Raw genomic sequence first — 23414 nt, 5'->3', positions numbered from 1 at the left:
ATATCAAATTTTCGAAAATTAGCTAACAATTAATGTGATTGATTAAAAAATTTGAAGTTTGTTACTTTCTTGTTAAGAAAGGTTCAATCTTTAAATTCTAGAATCATATCTTGTAGTTACTTGTTAGTTAAGTAATTAATTTTAATTTTAAAAATTAAATCTTTTTCAAACATATCTTTTTATCACATCTTCTTATCTTATCTTTTTATCATATCCTTTTCAAAATTTTATCTTTTTTAAAAATTTGATTTTAAAATATCTTATCTAACTTCTTATCTTCTTATCTTTTTAAATTTGATTTTAATATCTTTTTCAACTAACTATTTGACTTTGTGTTTGTTTCTTATCTTTTTCAAAGTCACCTAACTACTTCTCCCTCTCTAATTTTCGAAAATATCTCACCCTTTTTTTCAAAAATTCTTTTTAATTAATTAATTGTTTTAATTTTAATTCTATCTTATCTTTTAATTTTCGAAAATACTAACCCCTTTTTCAAAATTATTTTCGAAATTCTCCCTCTCTTTTCTTATTCTATTTAATTATTTATTTACTAACACTTCTCTTCACCTCTCTTCATCTAAAAATCCGAACCATTCTTCTTCACTCTTCCCCCCCTTTCTTTTTCTACTAACATAAAGGAATCTCTATACTGTGACATAGAGGATTCCTCTTTCTATTCTTGTTTTCTTCTCTTTCATATGAGTAGGAACAAGGAAAAAGGCACTCTTGTTGAAATTGATCCTGAACCTGAAAAAACTCTAAAGAGGAAACTAAGAGAAGCTAGATTACAACAATCTAAAGGTAACCTTTCGGAAACATTAGAACAAGAGAAGGAGATGGCAGCCGAACCCAACAACAATAATGCAAGGAGAATGCTTGGTGACTTCACAAATCCAACGTCCAAATTTGATGGAAGAAGCATCTCCATTCCTGCCATTGGAGCCAATAATTTTGAGCTTAAGCCTCAACTAGTTGCTTTAATGCAACAGAACTGCAAGTTTTATGGACTTCCATCTGAAGATCCTTACCAGTTTTTAACTGAGTTCTTGCAGATTTGTGAGACTGTTAAGACGAATGGAGTTGATCCTGAAGTCTACAGACTTATGCTTTTCCCTTTTGCTGTAAGAGACAGAGCTAGAATATGGTTGGATTCACAACCTAAAGATAGCCTGGACTCCTGGGATAAGTTGGTCACGGCTTTCTTGGATAAATTCTTTCCTCCTCAAAAGCTAAGCAAGCTTAGAGTGGATGTTCAAACCTTCAAGCAAAAAGATGGTGAATCCCTCTATGAAGCTTGGGAAAGATACAAGCAACTGACCAAAAGGTGTCCATCTGACATGTTTTCAGAATGGACCATATTAGATATATTCTATTATGGTCTATCTGAATTTTCGAAAATGTCATTGGACCATTTTGCAGGTGGATCTATTCACCTAAAGAAAACCCCTGCAGAAGCTCAAGAACTCATTGACATGGTTGCAAATAACCAATTCATGTACACTTCTGAGAGGAATTCCGTGAATAATGGGATACCTCAGAAGAAAGGAGTTCTTGAAATTGATGCTCTGAATGCCATATTGGCTCAGAACAAAGTGTTGACTCAGCAAGTCAACATGATTTCTCAAAGTCTGAATGGATGGCAAAATGCATCCAACAGTACTAAAGAGGCAGCTTCTGAAGAAGCTTATGATCCTGAGAACCCTGCAATTGCAGAGGTAAATTACATGGGTGAACCTTATGGAAACACCTATAATTCATCATGGAGAAATCATCCAAATTTCTCATGGAAGGATCAACAGAAGCCTCAACAAGGCTTTAACAATGGTGGACGCAATAGGCTGAGCAATAGCAAGCCTTTTCCATCATCTTCTCAGCAGCAGACAGAGAATTCTGAACAAAGCACTTCCAATTTAGCCAATCTAGTCTCTGATCTGTCAAAAGCCACTTTCAGTTTCATGAGTGAAACAAGATCCTCCATCAGAAATCTGGAGGCACAAGTGGGCCAGCTGAGTAAGAAAGTCATTGAAACTCCTCCCAGTATTCTCCCAAGCAATACAGAGGAGAATCCAAAAGGAGAGTGCAAGGCCATTGATGTGATCAATATGGCCGAATGCACAAGGGAGGAGGAGGACGTAAATCCTAGTGAGGAAGACCTCCTGGGACGTCTCTCAAGCAAGAAGGAGTTTCCTATTAAGGATCCAAAGGAATCTGAGGCTCATATAGAGACCATAGAGATTCCATTAAATCTTCTTCTGCCATTCATGAGCTCTGAAGTCTATTCTTCCTCTGAAGAGGATGAAGATGTGACTGGAGAGCAAGTTGCTCAATATTTAGGAGCTATCATGAAGCTGAATGAAAAGTTGTTTGGTAATGAGACTTGGGAAAGTGAACCTCCCTTGGTCATTAATGAACTAGATACCTGGATTCAGCAAATTTTACCTCAAAAGAGACAAGATCCTGGCAAGTTCTTAATACCTTGTACCATAGGCACCATGACCTTTGAAAAAGTTCTATGTGATCTAGGGTCAGGGATAAATCTTATGCCACTCTTTGTAATGGAGAAGCTGGGGATCATTGAGGTACAACCTGCCTTGTTCTCACTACAATTGACAGACAAGTCATTGAGACAAGCTTATGGAATAGTAGAGGACGTGTTAGTAAAGGTTGAAGGCCTTTACATCCCTGCTGATTTCATAATCTTAGACACTAGGAAGGAAGAGGATGAATGCATCATCCTTGGAAGACCTTTCTTAGCTACAGCAGGAGCTGTGATAGATGTCAACAGAGGTGAATTAGTCCTTCAATTGAATGGGGACTACCTTGTGTTTAAGGCACATGGCCATCCCTCTGTGACAAAAGAGAGTAAGCATAAAGAGCTTCTCTCAATTCAAAGTCAAGAAGAGCCCCCACAGTCAAACTCTAAGTTTGGTGTTGGGAGGCCACAACCAAACACTAAGTTTGGTGTTAAGACCCCATATCCAAACTCTAAGTTTGGTGTTGGGACTATACAATATTGACCTGATCACCTTGTGGCTCCATGAGAGCCCACTGTCAAGCTATTGACATTAAAGAAGCGCTTGTTGGGAGACAACCCAATTTTATTTATCTAATTTTTATTTTATTTTATTTTATTGTTATTTTCTGTTTTATTAGGTACATGATCATGTGGAGTCACGAAAAAAATATAAAAATTAAAAACAGGATAAAAAATAGCAGAAGAAAAATCACACCCTGGAGGAAGGACAGACTGGCGTTCAACGCCAGTAAGGAGCATCTGGCTGGCGTTCAACGCCAGAACAGAGCATGAATCTGGCACTGAACGCCAGAAACAAGCAACATTCTGGCGTTTGAACGCCAGGAATGTGCCTTGAGAAAAGCTGGCACTGAATGACAGTAACAAGCATGGAACTGGCGTTCAACGCCAGAAACATGCTACATATGGGCGTTGAACGCCCAGAACATGCTTTACATGGGCGTTGAACGCCCAGAACATGCATCTCCTCGGCGTTTAAACGCCAGAATGGTATGCAAAGGCATTTTACATGCCTATTTGGTGCAGGGATGGAATTCCTTGACACCTCAGGATCTGTGGACCCCACAGGATCACCTCAGGATCTGTGGACCCCACAGGATCCCCACCTAACATATTCCCACCTTACCTCCTAATCCTATAACACTCTTCCCCATGTCACACTTCCCAACAACTTCAATCTCTCTTCCCAATTACCCCCTTCACCACTCACATCCATCCACTCTTCCCCATAAACTCCACCTACCTTCAAAATTCAAAAACACTTTCCCACCTAAACCCACCTTAAAATGGCCGAACCCACCCTCTCCCCTTTTCCTATATAAACCCCTCCATTCCACTTCATTATCACACAACACAACCCCCTCTTCTATACCTTGGCCGAAACCCACTCTCCATCTTCTCCTCAATATTTTCTTCTTCTTCTTCTTCTCTTCTTTCTTCTCTTGCTCGAGGGCGAGCAATATTCTAAGTTTGGTGTGGTAAAAGCATAAGCTTTTTTTTTCCATTACCATCAATGGCACCTAAGGCCAGAGAATCCTCTAGAAAAGGAAAAGGGAAGACAAAAGCTTCCACCTCCGAGTCATGGGAGATGGAAAGATTCATCTCCAAAAGCCATCAAGACCACTTCTATGATGTTGTGGCAAAGAAGAAGGTGATCCCTGAGGTCCCTTTCAAGCTCAAGAAAAATGAGTATCCGGAAATCCGACATGAGATCCGAAGAAGAGGTTGGGAAGTCCTAACCAACCCCATGCAACAAGTCGGAATCTTAATGGTTCAAGAGTTCTATGCCAATGCATGGATCACTAGGAACCATGATCAAAGTATGAACCCGAGTACAAAGAATTATCTCACAATGGTTCGGGGGAAATACTTAGATTTTAGACCGGAGAATGTGAGATTGGCGTTCCACTTGCCCATGATGCAAGAAGATATACGCCCCTTCACTAGAAGAGTCAACTTTAATCAAAGGTTGGACCAAGTCCTTATGGACATATGTGTGGAAGGAGCTCAATGGAAAAGAGACTCCAAAGGCAAGCCAGTTCAACTAAGAAGACTGGACCTCAAGCCTGTGGCTAGAAGATGGTTGTAGTTCATTCGATGCTGCATCATTCCCACTAGCAACCGATCTGAAGTTACTGTGGATCAGGCCATCATGATTCATAGCATCATGATTGGAGAGGAAGTAGAAGTTCATGAAGTCATCTCCAATGAATTCTACAAAAAAGCCAAAAAGCCCTCCACCATGGCAAGGCTAGCTTTTCCTCACCTTATTTGCCATCTATGTTACTTAGCTGGAGTTATCATAGAAGGAGACATCTCCATTGAAGAGGATAAGCCCATCACCAAGAAGAGGATGGAGCAAGCAAGAGAGACCCTCCACGGTTCTCAAGAGATGCATGAGGAAGCTCATCATCAAGAAATCCTTTAGATGCCTCAAGGGATGCACTTTCCTCCCAATAACTATTGGGAACAACTCAACACTTCCTTAGAAGATTTAAGCCACAATGTGGAACAATTAAGGGTGGAACATCATGAGCACTCCATCATTCTCCATGAAATAAGAGAAGATCAAAGAGCAATGAGGGAGGAGCAACAAAGGCAAGGAAGGGACATAGAAGAGCTTAAGGACATTGTTGGTCCTTCAAGAAGAAGACGCCACTAAGGTGGATTCATTCCTTGTTCTTATTTCTTTCTGTTTTTCGGTTTCTATGTTATGTTTATCTATATTTTGTGTCTCTACTTCATGATCATTAGTATGTAGTAACCATGTCTTAAAGCTATGAATAAAATCCATTAATCCTTCACCTCTCTTAAATGAAATATGCTTTAATTCAAAAGAACAAGAAGTACATGAATTTCGAATTTATCCTTGAATTTAGTTTAATTATATTGATGTGGTGACAATACTTTTTGTTTTCTAAATGAATGCTTGAACAGTGCATATTTTTTATCTTGTTGTTTATGAATGTTAAAACTGTTGGCTCTTGAAAGAATGATGAACAAGGAGAAATGTTATTGACAATCTGAAAAATCATGGAATTGATTCTTGAAGCAAGAAAAAGCAGTGAAAAAGCAAAAGCTTGCGAAAAAAAATTGGCGAAAAAAAAATAGAAAGAAAAAGAAAAAGCCAATAGCCCTTAAAACCAAAAGGCAAGGGTAAAAAGGATCCAAGACTTTGAGCATCAATGGATAGGAGGGCCCAAGGAAATAAAATCCAGGCCTAAGCGGCTAAACCAAGCTGTCCCTAACCATGTGCTTGTGGCATGCAGGTCCAAGTGAAAAGCTTGAGACTGAGTGGTTAAAGTCGTGATCCAAAGCAAAAGAGTGTGCTTAAGAGCTCTGGACACCTCTAACTGGGGACTCTAGCAAAGCTGAGTCACAATCTGAAAAGGTTCACCCAGTCATGTGTCTGTGGCATTTATGTATCCGGTGGTAATACTGGAAAACAAAGTGCTTAGGGCCACGGCCAAGACTCATAAGTAGCTGTGTTCAAGAATCAACATGCTTAACTAGGAAAGTCAATAACACTATCCAAAATTCTAAGTTCCTAGAGAAGCCAATCATTCTAAACTTCAAAGGAAAAAGTGAGATGCCAAAACTGTTCAGAAGCAAAAAGCTATAAGTCCCACTCATCTAATTATAATTAATATTCTTTGATATTCTGGAATTTATAGTATATTCTCTTCTTTTTATCCTATTTGATTTTCAGTTGCTTGGGGACAAGCAACAATTTAAGTTTGGTGTTGTGATGAGCGGATAATTTATACGCTTTTTGGCATTGTTTTTAGGTAGTTTTTAGTAAGTTCAAGCTACTTTTAGGGATGTTTTCATTAGTTTTTATGTTAAATTCATATTTCTGGACTTTACTATGAGTTTGTGTGTTATTCTGTAATTTCAGGTAAATTCTGGCTGAAATTGAGGGACTTGAGCAAAACTCTGAAAAAGGCTGACAAAAGGACTATTGATGCTGTCGGATTCTGACCTCCCTGCACTCGAAATGGATTTTCTGGAGCTACAGAACTCCAATTGGCGCGCTCTCAACGCCGTTGGAAAGTAGACATCCAGAGATTTCCAGAAATATATAATAGTCCATACTTTATTTGGGAATTGACCACGTAAAGTGGCGCTCAACGCCAAGTACATGCTGCTGTTTGGAGTTAAACGCCAGAAACACGTCATAACCCGGAGTTGAACGCCAGAAACACGCTATAACTCGGCGTTCAACTCCAATAAAAGCCTCAGCTCATGAATAGATCAAGCTCAGCCCAAGCATACACCAAGTGGGCCCCGGAAGTGGATTTATGCATCAATTACTTACTCATGTAAACCCTAGTAGCTAGTCTAGTATATATAGGACATTTCACTATTGTATTAGTCGTCTTTTGACCACGTTTCATCTTTGGTCTCAGTTTTGTTTTATTCTTCATCTTAAGAGGCTATTGATCATGTTTGAGGGGGCTGGCCATTCGGCCATGCCTGAACCTTTCACTTATGTATTTTCAACGGTGTAGTTTCTGCACACCATAGATTAAGGGTGTGGAGCTCTGCTGTACCTCAAGTTTCAATACAATTACCATTAATTTCTATTCAATTCTCTTTTATTCTTATTCCAAGATATACGTTGCACTTCAACTTGATGAATGTGATGATCCGTGACACTCATCATCATTCTCACCTATGAACGCGCATGACTGACAACCACTTCTGTTCTACTCTAGACTGGGCGCATATCTCTTAGATTCCCCAACAGAATCTTCGTGGTATAAGCTAGATAGATGGCGGCATTCATTGGGATCCAGAAAGTCTAACCTTGTCTGTGGTATTCCGAGTAGGATCCCGGGAATCTGGAAAGTCTAACCTTGTCTGTGGTATTCCGAGTAGGATTCCGGTATTGAATGACTGTTACGAGCTTCAAACTCCTGAAGGCTGGGCGTTAGTGACAGATGCATAAGAATCAAGGGATTCTATTCTAACCTGATTGAGAACCGACAGATGATTAGCCATGCTGTGACAGAGCATTTGGACCGTTTTCACTGAGAGGATGGGATGTAGCCATCGGCAAGGGTGATGCCTCCAGACGATTAGCCATGCAGTGACAGCGCATAGGACCATTTTCCCGAGAGGATGAAAAATAGCCATTGACGACAGTGATGCCCTACATACAGCTTGCCATGGAAAGGAGTAAGAAGGATTGGATGAATGTAATAAGAAAGTAGAAATACAAGAGGAGCACAGCATCTCCATACGCCTATCTGAAATTCCCACTATTGATTTACATAAGTATTTCTATCCTATTTTATTTTCTGTTTATTATTAATTTTTGAACTCCTCATAAACCATTTAATCTGCCTAACTGAGATTTACAAGGTTACCATAGCTTGCTTCATACCAACAATCTCTGTGGGATCGACCCTTACTCACGTAAGGTATTACTTGGATGACCCAGTACACTTGCTGGTTAAGTTGAACAGAGTTTTGATCACACCAGGGATTATTAAGATCCCAATTCATCACACCATGATCTCTTTGGGGTATTTTTGATTTCATACAAATATAAAGAGACCAACTTTGAGGATCACAATTTCGTCCACCAGCTTCCAATTGTGTTGTTTGTGCTTCCTCGTTTGGTTCCTCCATCAACTTATTGTCTTCATGATCTGCTTCTTGTGAGAGGTTGAAAACATTGAAAGTGAGCTGCTCATCCTGTATTCTCAACACTAACTCTCCTCGTTCTACATTTATGAGTGCTCTAGCTGTGGCTAGGAAGGGTCTTCCCAGAATGATGGGGTAAATAGGATTCTCATCCATTTCCAGAACAACAAAATCTGTGGGAAGATAGTAGCTCCCAACCTTCACCAGCATATTTTCAACCACCCCTACTGCTTTTTTTTGAGTTTTGTCAGCCAATCTGATAATTACAACAGTAGGAGTTAGTTCATTGATTTGGAGCTTCTTCATGAGGGAGAGAGGCATTAGGTTGATGCTTGCTCCCAAGTCACAAGGCCCTTTGTCAATCATTATTTCTCCTATGGCACAAGGAATGTGGAAACTCCCTGGATCCTCCTTCTTTATGGGTGGCCCTGTTTGAATGAGAGCATTACAATCTCTGTTCATCTTGATTGTTTGTCCACCCTTCAATGGACTTTTTCTGGCTAGTAGCTCCTTTATATATTTGATGTAGAAAGGCATCTGTTGGAGGGCTTTAATGAATGGTATATTTACATCTAGAGATGCAAACATATCAAGAAACCTTGAGTACATTCTTCCTGCTACACCACCTTTAAGCCTGTGGGGAAAAGGTGCATATGGGTTCAATACCTCCTTCTTCTTTAGCTTTTCCTTAGATGTAAGCTAAGTTGCGCAGATTCCTTCCTCCTGGCTTTCCTTTTGGTTATTTTAGAGGTATTCTACTCCATTCATACTCCCCTCATCACTTGTAGTTATCATTTTGCATTCTTCCTATCTCACTTTCTTTGTTTCTCCTCTTGGATTCTTCTCTGTATCACTGGAGAATCCATTAGTGGGTTTGGGAATTTGTTGAAATAGGTACCCTACTTGGGACTCCAATCTCTTGATGTTTTCTCCTTGGTTCTTGATATTAGCTCGCACTTCTTCCTTAAACACTTTGTTGTCTTGGACTTCTCTACATATGTTTTCAAGTAGAGCCTCAATCTTTGAAAGCCTATCATCTGTTAATGATGGTGGGTTGAGATTAGGTAGTTGAGAAGGTTGGTTAGATGGATGTTGGTAATATTTCTGTGAGGTATTTTGATGAATAACATTGTTGTTGGAGTTGAAGTTGTGGCGTCTCTGATCTTGCCCTTGGTCTTGTTGATTTCCCCATCCAAAGTTGGGGTGATTCCTCCATCCAGAGTTGTAAGTTTTGGAGTATGGATCATGGACTTGTCTAGGTGAGTTTCCTACATAGTTGGCTTGCTCCCAGTCACCTTCTTCTCTTATGTTTACTCTTCTTGAGCTGGTGATGAGATGATGGCTGCTGCAACTTGGTTCTCTTCCACCTTCTTGATAAGATCTGCTAGCTGCTTGGTGAACATCTTATTTTGGGCTAACAGTGCATCCATGTGGTTCAGCTCCATTACTCCTCTAGTGTTACTTCTTTCGGAGGCATAGAAGTAGTCATTCTCAGCAACTGTTTCAATGACATCTATGGCTTCTTCAATGGTTTTCTTCTTATTTAAAGACCCTCCTGATGAATGATCCACAGCCTTCTTTGACTCATAGGAAAGACCTTCATAGAAGATGTGAAGTTGAACCCACTCATTAAACATCTTTGGTGGGCATCTCTTTGTCAAATCTTTGAATCTCTCCCATGCTTCATAAAGTGTCTCACCATCTTGTTGTCTAAAAGTCTGCACCTCAGTTCTTAGCCTATTGATCCTTTGAGGAGGATAAAATCTTGCTAGAAACTTGTTCACCACTTCTTCCCAATTAGTTAAGCTTTCCTTTGGGAAGGATTCAAGCTATTTGGATGCCTTGTCCCTTAGTGAAAAAGGGAACAAGAGCAGCCTATAGACATCCGGGTGGACTCCATTGGACTTCACTATGTCACAAATCCTCAAGAAGGTGGTCAAGTGTTGATTAAGATCTTCTTGAGCACCTCCTCCAAATGAACAATTATTCTGCACCAGGGTGATGACCTGAGGTTTTAGCTCGAAATTGTTGGCATGTATGGTGGTCTTCTGAATGCTGTTTCCACAATTTTCTGGATTAGGATTGATATAGGATCCTAAGACCCTCCTTTCTTGCCCAGCCCGGTTTGCATGGCCTTCTCTGACATGATTATGGGCTTCTTCTTCATGATTGTTCTCCAAATTCTCTTCCATGTTGGGTTCAAAGTACTTTTCCTCTTCCTCAGCACCAATAATCCTTTTTCCTCTTGCCTCCCTTCTTAGTCTCCAAAGGGTTCTTTCAGGTTCTAAATCAAAGGATGTTGAAACTCCTTCTCTTCTCCCTGTCATACAACAAACAGATTGCACACAGGAGGTATAGTGAAGATTATTCTTGTTAGAGTAATTGTTAGTGTGAGTGATGCAATTTATCAAACAGTTAGTGGGTTAGTGAGCTGAATTATGATCAACTAAGAAAAAGAGAACAAAAAATAGAGAGGGTATAGGGGGTGAGGAAGAAATTAAAAATAAACTAAAGTAAATTGACTGAATAAAAGAAACGAATAACGAAATAAAAAAATGCTCAATCTAGTGATCTTCTAACTTAATCATTGTTGATACAAAATCAATCCCCGGCAACGGCGCCATAAACTTGATGCATGAAAACTTGTCTCTCAACAAATTTTCCTTCGGCAAGCATACCGAATTGTCGTCAAGTAAAACTCACAATAGAGTGAGGTCGAATCCCACATGGATTTATTGGTCAAGCAACTCTAGTTAGAAGAATATGCTAGTTGAGCTAAACAGAATTGAGATTGAGATGCAGAAATTTAAATGACTAGAAAGTAAATAACAGAAATTAAAGTGCAGAATCTTAAATGGGGAGTTGGGGTAATGAGCAGGAAATTAAATGGCAAAAAGTAAATAGAATGAGTAAGATCAGAAATGGGGAGATCATTGGGTTTAGGAGATGTTGCATTCTCCAGATCAAGTTCATTCTCATCTCTTCCTCAATCAATGCATTCATTAATCTCCTTGGCAATCTTAAGTGATTGGATCCCACTTCCTTGGCAATCCAATCTCTCTAAGCTTGAACAATTACCCAATTCTTTGATTTAATTGCTCATGGGAAGAGATGAAAGTGTGGTCACTCATTATACCACATGTATTTCCAAATCAAAGTGTTGGGAGGATTAAATGTCACAATATCCATCCAAACCCCAAATTGGTCCAACATGAGAAAGCATTTCTAGCATGATTTCCTCATCCCTTTTCCAAGGTTCAAAGGAGATCCAATTATGGAGAGTTTCTTTTCTTAGACAACTAACCAATTGAATTAAGATCGAAAGCTTTCTAGTAAGATCAAGAGAAAAGAAAGAAGAAGAATGAAAACTATAATTGATCCATCAAATTACAACAGAGCTCCCTAACCCAATGATAGGGGTTTAGTTGTTCATAGCTCTAGAAATGAAAAATTGCAGAAAAGAAGAATCAATCCTAGAAGTACAGAAAAGTAAATATGCAGAGTGTAGTTCCCAAAAGTGCTAAGCTTCTCTCTAGTTCAAAACTACTCCTATATATACTACTCTTCATGATCTTCTAGTGAGTTCTTCAAGTCTTGGATATGGGCTCTGGACCTTGAGTTGAAGCAATTCTCATCTTTAGTGGGCCCAGCTTGCAGAGAAAGATGAATTAGGCTTGGGCATTTAGTGAGATTAATGTTGAGTAACATTTTGGGTGCGAGGACGTTAGTGGCATTCACTTTTTCCACTAACGTTCCACCCTTATATACCCACGTTAATTCCAACGTTAGTAATCTTAATGTGAATACTAACGTTTCTTACTCAATCCTTGGCCAACGTTAATGGGACTCACTTTTCCCATTAACGTTGGCTTGTGCCCCTTTTCGCAAACGTTAATGGGAATCACTTTTCCCATTAACGTTACTTGCCTCTTGCCCCTACGTTAGATCTCACGTTAGCTTGGCTAATGTAGCTCTTAACGTAGATATCTATCACCTTCGAGAGCGTTAGTGACACTCACATTTGTCACTAACGCTCCAATTGCCTTAAGTCCCTACGTTAGAACCCACGTTAACTAAGTTAACGTGGCTCTTAACGTAGTGATGAAGCCATCTCCCAACGTTAGTGACAAAGGTGAGTGTCACTAACGTTGGTTCTTTTGAATTCAACTCCACGTTTACTTTCACGTTAACAATCTTAACGTGAGAGTTAACGTAGGTAATGCTAATGATCCAACGTTAGTGACAAAAGTGAGTGTCACTAACGTTGGCGTTGTTGATCCTCTTCCACGTTAGTGTTCACGTTAACTAAGTTAACATGACTCTTAACGTGGGGCAATGCCTAGTTTCCCAACGTTAGTGGTGTTCACTTTTACCACTAACGTTGAGGAGAAACGTTATTGGAGTTCATGTTTCTCGTTAACGTGGAGTCCTCTTTTTCTTCTACGTTAAGTACCACGTTAACTTAGTTAACGTGGTACTTAACGTAAGCTATGAATGGCTTCACAGGCGTTATTGGTGATCGCTTTTCTCATTAACGTTGCAAGCTCTTTGCCATCCCACGTTAGTAGTCACATTAACTAACTTAACGTGAATGCTAACGTGGTTCTTCCATGCTTCATTTGTCCTGAAATCAAGCAATTAAAGTACATCAAAGCTCTAACCAAAGTCATGAGATTATGCATCATCAAGTTATCATGCAATTCTGGCAAAAATCTCTTGAAATCATTCAAAATTCACAATAGTTGCTTAAATGAAGGTGTAAGTGTATTTCCACCCAAAACTTGCCTTATTCACTAGGAAAATGCATGAAACTACCCTAAAACAGTAAAGAAAAGGTCAGTGAAACTGGCCTAGATGCCCTGGCATCAAATCTACATTGGAGCACCTTGGCTGCTGTTCTTTCTCCACTAAAGTGGCCTCCATATGCAGATCATTGACATTGCCAAAGCACCTCTTGTCCTTCTCCATGGGATATACACCTCCTCAAGATCCCATCAGCACACTTTTTGAACAAGTATGGCTCATCCCAGATATAGTATTTGGCATCTTTGATGAGCTTTCTCTTCATATGTTTGTTGATGTTGGTTGGTAGTTCCCCAATGGCCTTGAAATTGGCTATATCAGCAAACCAAGGGGTCTCTTGTATAATCATCAATTGCTCATCTGGGAAGCTTTCATTCACTGCAAGATGGTGCGCTCCTTTTTCCTCTTGTAGGATCCTTGAGAGGTGGTCAGCAACTTTGTTCTCTGCTCCACTCCTATTCTTAATTTCGATGTCAAACTCTTGTTGTAGCACGATCCATCTTATTAGCCTTGGCTTGGATTCTTATTTTGTAAGCAAGTATTTGAGTGCTGCATGATCAGTGAATACAATTACTTTAGAACCAATGAGATATGATCTAAATTTATCAAAAGCAAAGACAATGGCAAGTAATTCCTTCTCTGTAGTGGTGTAGTTCCTTTGATTTTCATTAAGGACCTTGCTAGCATAATAAATGACATGCACCAACTTATCCTTCCTCTGTCCTAAAACATCACCCACAGCAAAATCTGATGCATCACACATCAACTCAAAGGGTAGATACCAACATCGTGGTGCTATGATAGGTGCAGAGGAAAGTTTGTTCTTAAGCTCCTCAAAAGCTAACATGCATTCATTATCAAAAACAAAAGGTACATTAGAGACAAGTAGGTTGCTCAATGGCTTGGCAACCTCGGAGAAGTCTCTAATAAACCTCCTATAAAAACCAGCGTGTCCCAAAAAGTTTCTGATTGCTTTGACATTGTAAGGTGGAGATAACTTTTCAATCACCTCTACCTTTGCCCTGTCTACTTCTATGCCCTTCTTTGAGATTTTTTGACCAAGGACCACTCCTTCTGTAACCATGAAAGGGCATTTTTCCCAGTTTAAAATAAGGTTGGTCTCTTGGCATCTCTTTGGCACCAGGGCTAAGTGATGCAAGAAATCAGAATATGTGTTACCAAATACAGAGAAGTCATCCATAAACACCTCGATGAACCTCTCAATCATATCCGAAAATATGGAGAGCATGCACCTTTGGAATGTTGTAGGTGCATTGCACAGTCCAAAGGGCATCCTCCTATAAGCAAAAACACCATATGGACAAGTAAATGAAGTTTTCTCCTAGTCCTTTGGGTCCACAACTATTTGGTTGTAACCCGAATAACCGTCAAGGAAGCAGTAGTATTCATGTCCAGCCAGCCTCTCGAGCAGTTGGTCCATGAATGGTAGGGGGAAGTGGTCCTTCCTGGTGGCTTCATTGAGCTTCCTGTAGTTGATGCACATGCGCCAACCGGTCACTGTTCTTGTTAGTATCAGCTCATTCTTCTCATTTGGTACAACAATGATTCCTTTTTTCTTTGGAACTACTTGTACCGGGCTTACCCAAGGGCTGTCTGAGATGGGGTAGATCACCCTAGCTTGCCACAACTTCAACACTTCCTTCTGTACTACCTCATTCATGGTTGGATTCAACCTTCTTTGTTGTTGTCTTGAGGGCTTGGCACCCTCCTCAAGTAGAATCTTGTGCATACATATTGAAGGGCTGATCCCTTTTAGGTTTGTGAGTGTCCAGCCTATAGCATCCTTGTGTTGTTTTAGCACTTGGATGAGCTCCTCTTCATGCTTCTTGCTCAAGCTTGAGTTGATGATCCTTGGGTAGGTGCTGTTGTCACCTAGATAGGATTATTTCAAGCTTGGAGGTAGGGTTTTTAGCTCTAGTTTCGGTGCCTCTTCTTCATTGTTGTCTTTGTGGTTTGCCATGATTAAACTTTCCATGGTTCCTTGTGGTGGTTCCTCACGTGGTGCTTGTTGCTCCAATTCCATACTTCCTTCCTATTGCTTCCTTGGGATAACTCATTGCCTTGAAGACATTGAAGACCATCTTTTCCTCATGTAATCTCAAGACTAGTTCTCTTTTTTGCACATCAATGATGGCTCCAGCAGTAGCTAGGAATGGCCTTCCTAGGATAATTGAAGTGTTTTCCTCTTCTTCCATATCCAGCATAACAAAGTCAGCTAGGAAGATGAATTCTCCCATCTTCACCAACAAATCTTCCACCACTTCATGTGGAAACTTGAATGTTCTGTCAGCTAGTTGGAGTGCCATTCTTGTTGGTTTGGCTTCTTTGATTCTCATTTTTCTCATCATGTTCAAGGACATGAGATTGATACTAGCTCCCAAGTCACACAAGGCCTTTTCAATAGTGATATCCCTTATGATGCAGGGATTTGGAAACTCCCTGGGTCCTTCATTTTCTGGGGGAGTTTCTTTTGTATGATGGCACTACATTCCTCAGTTAGGACTACAGTCTTCTTTTCACCCCAGTTTCTTTTTCTAGTCATGAGCTCCTTCAAGAACTTTGCGTAGAGGGGCATTTGCTCCAATGCTTCAGCAAATGGTATGTTGATTTGGAGCTTTTTGAAGATTTCCAAAAATCTAGAGAACTGGCTGTCCTTCCCATCCTTCCTTAGCCTTTGTGGGTATGGTGCCTTTGGTACATAAGGCTTCAAGATTGGCTTTGGTGAAGATGGGCTAGGGGCCTCTTCTTTCTTCCTATTTTCAGGCTTTTCTGCAGCTTCTTCTTCTTTGTTTTCCTGGTTTTGGGTGGCTTCTTCTATCACTTTTCCACTTCTAAGTGTGATGGCCTTGCATTCCCCTCTTGGGTTGGCCATGGTGTCACTTGGAAATGTGTGTGTAGGTATTGGGATTTGCTTGGATAAGAAATCCACTTGTGCTTCCAGTTTTGAGATTGCTGCACCTTGGTTCTTCAAATTCGACCCGTATTCTTCTTGGTTGGCATCTATCTTCTTTTCAGCTTGTGCTTACCTTTCCAAGAGGGTGTAAATGGCTCCTGTGAGCTGTGATGATAGCTATGCTATTGCGGCCTTGATAAACCACTATTTCATGGTTTATCTTGTGCTCAATTGAGTGGTTTTTATCAAACCTTTGCACACTTATTCATACTATTTGCATGGTTTTACAATTCTTTCCCAGAATTTGTTCTATGATTGAAAACTTGCTTCTTTGGTCTTAATTTTGCTATGTTTAATCCTTTCTTATTACCATTCGATGCCATGATATGTGTTTTAAGTGATTTCAGAGATTACAGGGCAGGAATGGCTTAGAAGATGGAAAGGAAGTATGCAAAAGTAGAAGGAATACAAGAAACTGAAGAAACTGCTAAACCTGTCCAGCCTGACCTCCTGGTACTAAATCGATCATAACTTGAGCTACAGAGGTCCAAATGATGCGGTTCTAGTTGTGTTAGAAAGCTAACGTTCGGGGCTTAGTAACAATATATAATTTGCCATAGTTGACCTGGCATTTAAGGACGCGCACGCAGAAAGCACGGGCATGCGCACATTGGCGAAAAGCCCATCGGCACCCACGCGCACCTGGGGTGTACGCGTGCATGAGCCGCGACTTGTACGTGGCAGATTTCATCCCCAGCGATTTCTGGGCTGTTTTTGACCTAGTTTTCGGCCCAGAAAACACAAATTAGAGGCTGGGAGTGGAGCAGAATCAGATCTTTCATTCATAATTCACAATTTTAGTTTTTAGATGTAGTTTTTAGAGAGAGAGGTTATCTCCTCTCTCTTAGGATTTAGGATTAGGATTCCTCTTAAAGGAATTAAGATTTCATCTTCTTCAATCACAGGTTCAATGTTCCTTTTATTTATTTTTCTAATTTAAATTATGAACTTTTCCATGTTAGATTTGAATATTCTATTTATTATAATTTGAGGTATTTTCAGATCTATGATTTGTTTCTTTTATTTATGATATAAATAATTTAGAATTTTCCCTTTTGGCTTTGGTTAAGTAATTGGTGATGCTTGAGTTATCAAACTCGAGGTGTTGACTGAAAATTGAAATTCTTTGCTGATTAATTTGGATTCCACTAACTCTAGTCTTTCCAAGGGAAAGACTAGGACTTAAGGATTCATATTGATTTATCCACCTGACTTACCTTCGTAGTTAGAGTGGGAGAAAAATCCAATTATCATCACAATTGATAAGAATAACTAGGATAGGACTTCCAGTTCTCATACCTTGCCAAGAGCTTTTCTAGTTATTAGTTTATTCCTTTTGCCATTTACTATTCTTGCTTTTTATCTTATACATTAAAAAACCCCAAAACATATCTTTTTCCATAACCAATAATAAATCATACCTCCCTGCAATTCCTTGGGAAGACGACCCGATGTTTAAATACTTTGGTTATCAATTTCAAAGGGGTTTGTTACTTGTGACAACCAAAAATTTTGTAAGAAAGGAATTCTTGTCGGTCTAGAAGCTATAATTTCAACGAGAATTTATTTGCGAAAATTCTAGATCGCGCGAGAGTTTCGTTCTTCAAAATTGCACCGTGAAATAAGAAATTGCATTTATCCCTTTTTGCATTCTGCATACTGCATCAAAAAAAACCCCACGCGAGTGTGCAGCCCACGCGTGGGCGTGGAATGGAAATCGGCATAAAGATCCAACGCCCAGAAAGTTGGGCTGGAATCATGTGGCTGTTGTGCGTTTAGCACAAACTGGCCCACGCGTTTGCATCCCTGATGCGAATGTGTCACTTGCACAAACTCATCCCATGCGAAAGCGTGAGCGACGCATCCGCGTCGCGTAGATATTATGGCCTCCTACATGGAAACAGAGAGTTGCACTAAAACGACGCTGGAACTGTGCGTCTAGCACAATTCACAATGACGTGTTCACGTGCATCACGGGTCCGCGTCACTCATCTTTTACCCAACTTACGCGATCGTGCCAATCACGCGACCGCGTCAACCCCTTTCACCCTAATTACGCGATCGCGTGTTCCACGCGTTCACGTGGTTTTGAATCCACTAAACCCAGAATCACGCGAAACCCTACCTATCGCGCTTCCCCTTCCCCCCTTCTCCTTCCTTCTCTGCAACCCCATACCTCCTCTGCAACCACCACCACTGCCGCGCCCAACACCCCAACCACCAGACAACCCCGCGACACTCCCCCTCCTTTCCTTCCTCCCTTCTTTCCTTCCCTCTCATCTCCCTTCCCTCTCACCAAATGCCCACCTCCGCCACTGCCCCTCACCGAAGCAGACCACCACTGCGCCGCCAACCATCCCCGCAGACCACCACAGCCCCACAACCTTCGCCCCCTCTTCCATCCCCCCTCAACCTAGCCTAGTACTCCATACCCATCCCTGCCCCCATCCGGACCGCCGCCGTGCCACCACCATGCCACCGCCGTGCAGCCACCAGCACCACTACCCCCCTCTCTATCTCATATTCTGATCCTACCCTCACAGGTTCCGCCGAACACCGTTTCCTTTACTAGTTCATTAGTTAGTCAATTGCATATTTTTTCAGATTCTGTTCAAATTAGGATAGTTAGAGATGTATGATTGTAGTGGACTCTAGGAGGTTAGGTAGCTAGGATATGGTTAGTGGGATTTAGGCCTGATAATTGCGCCGTTCGTGCTACATGTTTTGTCTATTTTGCGATTCTGATTTTGCTGTGACGACCATCTTATTCATGTGCTATTACATGTTTCGTGCTGCTGTTACACTGTTCTTTCATGTTCGTGTTATTTGTCTCTCTTTGCAGCACTATTTAAATTTTATATGAACTAATTTATCCTGCTATGTATTTCTCAGGAACATCCAATTTTAGCCGGAATGCTGCCCAATTTTCTGCAAATTATTTCATTTTTTTTCCATTCACGTATTGGTTTTGGAAATCTTAAATTTTGCACTACTCGGCTACACCCAAACAAGTTCATGAATGCATGGGCTAGCATTCTTATTCCATTTTATTCCCTGGTTAATACTTTTCATTATTGATGATTTCATTCTCCTTTTCCACTTCCCTAATCTATATGCATTATCATCAATTAACTGCAAACCTTGCTTGAATATGAGTTGATTATTATTTCAATTTGTGGATTTCTTGTTAACTAGGAAACCCATCATCATGCCACTTACTTTAACTATCTTTTTACTAACTCACTATTTTCACTTTCTAACTTCCTTTTTCACCTTTTAACCATCTTAACTTCTGACTTCTCTTTTTACCTAACTACTTTAACTCTTAACTCAGGGCATGATCACTGTTTTTCCAAATTAACATAACTTCCACTTATCATATATTTTGGATTGTGATTTCTATTTTCAGACTTTTCCACTTGAACACAATCCAAAATGCACATATATTTTACTCAATTCATGCTTCTCTTGCTCTTTTGCCACTATGTGCTTCTTTTGCTATTTGCCTACTTATTTTCCTGGTTTTATTCTTTAATTATATCCTGGAATTTCTGCTTTTCAAGATGTCTGCCCCTCAAAGCAAAGGAAAAGGCAAAGCAACCACTGGCATAAGGAAAAGAGGTGAATCCTCTATGTCCATCCTTGGCATCTTACATGATGATTCCTGGCGGGAGAAGAACTTTACCCCGCAGGAAAAAGCTGATCAGTAGGTACCTGCGGCTAACCCGGTTAAATTTGCAAACAAATACTGTGAGCTGAAATATCCAGTTTTTGCCAAATCCAAGAACTTATACCTAGAAAGGACACTCAAAATTCTAGAAAAACTCAAGCAGTACACTTCAGACCAAATTAAACAGAGAGGTTGGTTCTTTCTGGAGAGAAACTTGACTGAGATCAACTCCTCCTGGGATAGAGAATTCTACTGTAACTACTTTAAGACATCCCTGGATGCAGTACAGCTCAAAGGCAAGCAAATTCAGGTTACTGAGGAGGCAGTTGAAGACATCCTCCAGCTCCCACCTAAATCTGATCAGCCAAACGATTACCAAAGGGCTAAGGAGGATATGAGATTCATGAGATTTGACTGGGATGCAGTGAAACGGGCTATAACTCTTGATCCTTCTGTTCCATGGGTCATGGGAAAGAGCACAGTGGTACCCAAGGGAATCAGGCTAATATATCTGAATGATGAGGCTCGACTATAGCAGCAGATTCTGAGTAACTACGTAATGCCAAGCACTCATGAGACGGAGGTGCCAGCTACTATGATTATCCTCATCTGGTGTATGATGATGGGTAAGGACTTATATCTGCCCCGCTTCATCCGGCATTACATGATCAGAGTCCATGTCAGAGGCACCCTCCCAGTTTCATTCCTGATTACTCAGTTAGGTCACTGAGCTGAGGTACCTTGGGAAGTTGCTGATGAAAAGCCATCCGCCGTGGACTGCAAGAAGATCATCCCTCACAGTCGGAAGTTTTAGGCTTTAGGCTACAGACCTCCTTTTCTAACTGACTCTACTGAGGCAGCTACGTCTTCAGCTGCCCCTTCAGCATCCACTGCCCCAGCTCCATACTCTGCACCCCACCTGCTCCTGAGCCCATCTATCTTTTGGTGCACCGACTCTTTGACCGCTTAGACCAGATGGAGCGCCACCACCACCAGCACTTTGAGAGGTCCGAATGTCACAACAGGCGATGTTATGAGAGGTCTGAGCGTCGCCACAAGCGGCGCTATGAGCACCTCAAGCTGTTGATCCAATCTGGTGGCGACATCCCCTCCGAGCCCGACACACCATCCGACACATCTGAGGAGGAGGCGAGCGATCATGAGGAGGAGACACGTACCCAGGCTAAGCAGGGAGGACCTGAGCACACTACACCACATCATGAGGAGCACCAACAGCTACAGGCCACTGATCCGAAACTTCCTCTACAGACAGAGCCTCTGCTTCAGCAGACCACTCCTCCTACACTCACAGAGACTGTAGATCTTCATACTCCCACTGAGACACCGGCAGCCCATCCTTTCAGAGATGACACTTTTTCACACCCAGTTTGAGTGAGCATCGAGGACGATGCTATTATTTAAGTGTGGTGAGGTTGCCATCTCTGGCATATCTTTTGGTGAACCACTATAAGACTCTTTTATCTTATTTTGTTCATTTTCTGTATTTTATTTTATTTTATCTTTTAGTACTTATACATTTTTCTTTTGCTTTTGCTACATTTTTATGTTATTTTTTTTGCATTTTGCACTTTGGGCTGTATATATCTTAGATATTTTAGCTTAATTTGCACTTTTAGTTTACTAGTTATATATTAAGTGGATTAATTAGTATAGTTTACACTTTTAGCATATGATAAGTTGGTTTAATTGAAAATAAAAGAGTAAACTAGAAACTTTAGTAAATTAAAACAATCCACACACCTTGTATATATAGCATTACATGTTAGTTAGTTAACAACATTTCTTCAAGGAGAAACACTAAGATTTTAAGGGGCACCTTAAGATTTACATTGAGTTGAATGGAAACTCTTAATTTCTACTTGCATGACATACATAACTGATATATGATTTATGAGCTTGAAGAACACACAGCCTGTGAGTTTTGAGCTTAATTGTGTGGTTACATCAAACCATAAATTTCATTCTTGTGTGTTTCGCACTTCTTTTCTATGTTTGCAATCTTTATTTTGTTTTAATCTATATGTCCAATTATAGAATTTAGATGCATACCAAGAGATGATTGAGGCCATTATTTGTATTTATGCCCACTTGTCCCAAATAGACCTACCTTTTATGCCATCTTTGTTATCCCCTTTGAGCTTTTTAATCCTCTTCTATTTTATAATCATATTACTAGCCTTAAACAGAAAAACAAAATAAAAAAAAATCCCAAGTTGAATCCTTGGTTAGCTTAAGATAGATATTATGTAAAATTTAAGAATGGGAAATTTTATGGGAATATGGGATGACAGAAATAAGGTAGGGATTTGTATTAAATAAGATGTTTCAAAAATTTGGGAAGCATGCTCATATGAAATCAAAACAATTAAATTACCATGTGCATCGAAAAAAAAATATTTAGTATTTAAATAAGGGGATACAAAAATTACCCCGAATGCAATTATAAAGAATCAATGCACATGGGACAAAAGTCAAAAATAAAATGCATGAGCTTGTAACACAAAAGTGGAAAGGTCTGGATAGCTAGGTGAAGAATTATGAAGTTATATAAAATATGTATATGTTAGGTGAGATCTTAGACTAGTCAAGGATTCACTTTGTTAGCTCACTTAGCCTTATATATACATCCTTACCCTTTCCTCAGCCCCATTACAACCTAGGAAAAGACCTCATAATTTTTGTATGTCTATATTCAATAATTGTTGATTGATTAGAGGAAAAACAGTTTTAGAAAGCATGACTAGAAAAGAAGAGAGTGCTTAACCCCAAACACTGAGTGACTAGAGAGTAAACACACAATCCAGTGAAGGTTCAATAGCTCATTCTCATATGTCCATGTTTAATTATTAATTGTCTTGCAAGCTGTGAACTATCTTAACTCAACTCAATTGTAATTGTGCTTTAATATGATTTGGCACTAATTGTACATATATGATTCCTTGAAGATATGAATTAATTTAACTACATGTAAGCCTTATATATAGGTGAATAATAACTAGAATTGCATGACTCATTTAGGTAGTTGCATTTAGAATAGATTGCATTAAATATGATTCCACCATTTTACCTTTACTCTTTTCTCTTGGATTTAGCATGAGGACATGCTATTGTTTAAGTGTGGGAAGGTTGATAAACCACTATTTTATGATATATCTTGTGCTTAAATTGAATGATTTTATCAACTCTTCACCTACTTATTCATATAAATTTGCATGGTTTTACAATTCCTTTCTTATGATATGACATATGAGAAAACATGTTTCCTATGATTTAAAAATATTAAATTTAATTATCCTTTATTACCATTCGATGCCGTGATTTGTGTGTTGAGTACTTTCAGGTTTTATAGGACAGGAATGACTTAAAGGATGGAAAGAAAACATACAAAAATGGAAAGAAAGCACAAAATGGAGTTTTTGAAGAAACTGGAAGTGACGCGAACGCATGACCCACGCGGACGCGTGCTTAGCGCAAAGAGCATCGACGCGAGCGCATGGATGACGCAAACACGTGACTCGTGCGAAACACAACTGACGTGGACGCATGACTGACGCGACCGCGTAGAATAGCAAAACTCCAGATGACGCAACCGCGTGACCCACGCAGACGCGTGACTTGCGCAATCTGCAGAAATTGCAGAATGCACTGAAGATGATTTTGGGCCGTATTTTGGTCCAGATCCAAGCCCAGAGAACACAGATTAAAGGTTATAAATTGGGAAATTCATCCATTCATCGAGATACGTCATACATCATACATTC

The 23414-nt window shown here is 40.0% G+C and overlaps 1 non-coding gene across 1 annotated transcript; it reads left to right on the top strand.

The window, feature by feature from the left end:
* Positions 1-9816: 9816 nt before the first annotated feature.
* Positions 9817-9924, top strand: LOC130977342 (small nucleolar RNA R71). Its single transcript, XR_009085037.1, has one exon. It is a non-coding gene; the product is annotated as a small nucleolar RNA R71 (small nucleolar RNA).
* The last annotated feature ends 13490 nt before the right edge of the window (positions 9925-23414 follow it).

The sequence above is a fragment of the Arachis stenosperma genome, chromosome 4, assembly GCF_014773155.1.
Source record: "Arachis stenosperma cultivar V10309 chromosome 4, arast.V10309.gnm1.PFL2, whole genome shotgun sequence".
NCBI lineage: Eukaryota > Viridiplantae > Streptophyta > Magnoliopsida > Fabales > Fabaceae > Arachis > Arachis stenosperma.
This window is presented reverse-complemented; position numbering and strand designations above follow the sequence as displayed.